This window comes from Idiotropiscis lumnitzeri, unplaced genomic scaffold, assembly GCF_059441095.1.
Source record: "Idiotropiscis lumnitzeri isolate Australia: NSW breed Sydney's pygmy pipehorse unplaced genomic scaffold, RoL_Ilum_1.0 HiC_scaffold_227, whole genome shotgun sequence".
NCBI lineage: Eukaryota > Metazoa > Chordata > Actinopteri > Syngnathiformes > Syngnathidae > Idiotropiscis > Idiotropiscis lumnitzeri.
This window is the reverse complement of record NW_028283765.1, coordinates 263,990-267,820: the sequence shown is the minus strand read 5'-3', so window position 1 is coordinate 267,820 and position 3,831 is coordinate 263,990. Positions and strand designations below refer to the sequence as shown.

General features: G+C 38.5%; 1 long non-coding RNA gene across 1 annotated transcript; it reads right to left on the bottom strand.

The window, feature by feature from the left end:
• Positions 1-831: 831 nt before the first annotated feature.
• On the bottom strand, positions 832-2,941 carry LOC148314771 (uncharacterized). Its single transcript, XR_015841529.1, has 3 exons — positions 2,847-2,941; positions 1,733-1,885; positions 832-1,628 (listed from the first exon to the last, which is right to left on the bottom strand). It is a non-coding gene; the product is annotated as an uncharacterized LOC148314771 (long non-coding RNA).
• Between the last annotated feature and the right edge of the window lie 890 nt (positions 2,942-3,831).

Sequence of the window (3,831 nt, the reverse complement as noted above, 5' to 3'; positions counted from 1 at the left end):
ATGCAGGCCGCAAGGCACGCGCACCCTCTTTAGACGCCTGTTTGTTGTGACGATGACGAAGCGTCATCCTCTCAACCAAAGCGTCTCCATCGCCTTGATGCTTTTAGGAAGCTTTTTTTTACAAAAACGCATTCCTCGATCGTCATTTGCTTGGAGGATTTCATTGCTAACGCTACTAATGCGACTGCTGCTAGTGCTGCCGATGCTGCTGCTACCCACGCTGCTCTCCACACTTATAAGTCTACCCCAGGATCCCGCCCCCCATTTGTACCTCTGGCGCAGATTCAAGGCGGATCTTTTGCACCTCTGCCCCCTGCTGGGTGATTTTTACATGATTCACAATGCGGACAAGGCTGATTCTCAGTCAGAGGTTGCATCAGACCCTTATGTACACTATGACGTAAAAAAGACAGGAAACGTACTTATACGTCTTTGGTAGAGGGCGCCATTGCATTAAAAGACGTCTTTGTACGTCTAAGGGAGTAAATGAGTTGAACAAAGTACAGGGTCCTTCACCTGACTACAGATGATCTTCTGGGGACTTTATTTGGTTTTAATCACTTTTGGGGTCTGTATCTATGCACACTCCCTGGTTTTGCTACCTTCCCGGGTACCACATACACACTGCTTAGTTTCTCTGCCTTCGTGGGTACCACATACATATTGCTTGGTTTCTCTGCCTTCCTGGGTACGACATACACACTGCCTGGTTTTGCTACCTTCCTGGGTACCAGTCACACAAACGTCAGACGACTCAGCACATACCGACTGTCTCAGCACTACACACTTTCACTCCAAGGCAGTGCTGTGAACCAACTTACTGACAAGAGGTAGTATTTAGAATTTTAAAAAGTGCTTGAAAGGTTTTGTTCATGTAAAACCAACAGATTATGACATTATTATTATTATTTAAATCAGTATTAAACAGCATCAGCATAGGTTAAAGATATTATACAGACTATATACGATAAAAAAATACTAAACCACCCTTGCTTTTCCGTCATTTCTTGTATAAGTTAACACACAGATGTATAACATTTGTTTATACAAATATAACGATTAAAAAGTAGCTGATTAGAGTTTTAATTTTGTATTCATTAATCTGTAATAAAAATGGACATATTTTGGTTAATAAAATTAACAAGAAATAAAAGTAAAGGGTGTTCTAATACTTTTTTCAAGATTGTCCTAACATACATTTAATGTTTACAGTATATGTCTTCGGAAGAAGCGCAGCATTAGATTTTTTTTTTTGTTCTCTCTGTTTGACTTCTGAATTTGAATTTCTGTCACAGATGTGCTTGAATTCTATTTTGGATGATTTGTGTTAAACTGCACAAATATTTGAAGAGCCATAGAATTCAAGAATCACACCAGTGCTGCTACTCCTCCGAACGGGTGAACGCCCTTGATTAACAACCTGCGTTGAGGTGGCTTTTGAGATTCGTGGTGTGGGAGAAAAATCTCTGAAGGCATTCTTAGACTTCAAGAGAGGGTCCACAATTTTCAAAGATTCACTTCCGTCTGAATCAGAGGCCTCACTTGTATCCGGAATATATTCATCTCCACTGTCATCTGAGTTGGAGTAATAATGCTTATCCATTCCAAAGTCAGCCTGTTTTTTTAATCTAAAAAACAACAACAACGAAATATAAAGGATAGAAGGCAGGAGACCAATAAAATATATGCAATTTGCTTGTAAGATTCCCTGAAATCTATATGGGTTGTTTACCTGTATACTTTTGGTCCTCCTGAGCCTTGGGATAGTAATATGGTCTGGGTCTGAGGCGCAAAGTTCAGGGGCAGGATTTGACAATGATTCGTCAGAATCTGTGTCGTTATTCCAAGGAAGATTCAGCCCATATTTTTTGTCCAAGGGAGGAGACTGGGTTGCATCAGAGTCCAAGAGAAAATTGAGAACCCATTAAATACTTAATCCCCAGAGGAATCTGCACAGAAAAAGGTCTTAATTCTATTTGAAAAAAAAAAAAAAACTAAAATATTGATGAATGATATGACAAAATAATGTAATAACAAAATTAATTGACCGTAACAAAAAGCTCCCGGGAGGAAAACTACATTAAATGTTTTTTTAACAGGGCAGTGAAAATATTGGAAAATAAAAACGATAATAAATAAAATAATATAAAAAAAGAATTCAATGTGTATCGATGGACCCATATGAAATACTTATATCGCTATGTACTTATCAGCCATATCGCCCAGCCCAATATGTAACTGCAACTTCAAAACCTCGGGCCATAACAGGATTGTAACATGGGATGCATATCTTCATTCCTAAATTTGTAGATCCCGAGGAGGCTGCTCAATGGTCCTGGTAATCTAAACCTCAACCAATTCGGTCACAGCCAATGTTCTCCATCCTTGTTAAGAAGTTTTGAAATGATTTAATAGATATACTATTGCAAACTATACCAGAATTTTAGACATTTTAAACTTTTGATCACAATTTTACCTATTTTCTAAAAATCTGAAGAATCCACATGCCAAATCACCTGCTGTAGACACATAGGTTCTGTTCTGACAGATAATTCAGTTACAGGTTGTGTACTTAAAGCCAATAAGAGGGCAATGCAGCAGTCGACAACCTGACGAAAGCTTAAGTCTCCCAATGAGAGAACTGTAGTGGCTGGTAGGTTCTTAGATTGTAACATAGTAAAGACATATACTAGGCATAACTGTATATCATATGATGATGAGGGAAAATATTATTAGCTACGATTTATGTCCAGATATATTAGAAAACTTGTCCAACCAGCACAGGTCTATCTAACTGTAATTTTAACATCTCAAGACACGACAGGATGACCACATGATACGCATACCTCCTTTTCAGAGTCTGTCAAAACTTGAGAAGGCTGCTTCGATGTTCTGGTGGCATCAACCTCAGCCGATTCAGTCATTGTCGGTTGTCCTCCATCCTAATGAACAAGTTGAATATTAATTTAATGAATTAAAAAAAGAAAATGGATCAGAATTTTACACATTTTAGGCTTTGGCCACCCAAAACAAAAACTAACAAGTTCACGAATGAAACAAAACCAATTACTTTAGCGCATGACAATTAATCTTCAGTAGAGATATGTTGTGACTGATATTTCAGTCACAGGTTGTCTTTTGAACGCCACCAGGGGCGCAATGGAGCACAGGACAGCCAAAAGTCTTCTTGTCGGACACCTGTAGTGGCTGGTAGGTTCTAAGATTATAACATAGTAAAGGCACATACAACTCCTAACTGTATTTCATATGATAATGAAGGAAAAGATGATTAGCTATGATTTATGTCAACAATAAAAATGGCTCTACGGGGTCCCCACAAACACAAACCTGACAGTTGGGTGTCAGATGGCCAACATACCTGACACACAATTCAACTCAACTGGACCCCACAACACAAGAAAAAGCTGAGTGAGCCTCAAACCAGACATACACATTCACTGACAAATATCCTGTGACACCAGATATATTAGAAGTCTTGTCTAATCAGCACACGTCTATCTAACTGCAATTTTAACATCTCGAGACACGACAGGATGAGTACACGATACGCATACCTCCATTTCTGAGTCTGTAAAGCCTGGAGGAGGCTGCTTCGATGTTTTAGTAGCATCATAAATTTATTGAATTAATTATATTTGAGGTTGGATTAGATTTTTACACATTTTAAGCCTTAGCCACCCAAAACAAAACATAAGCTCATGAATGAAATAAAACTAATTAATTTCGCCCATGCCAATTAATCTTCTGTAGACGCGTGTTGTGACCAGTGTTGTTTTTGGCAGGCATTTTAGATTTTGTCCAAGTCATTTG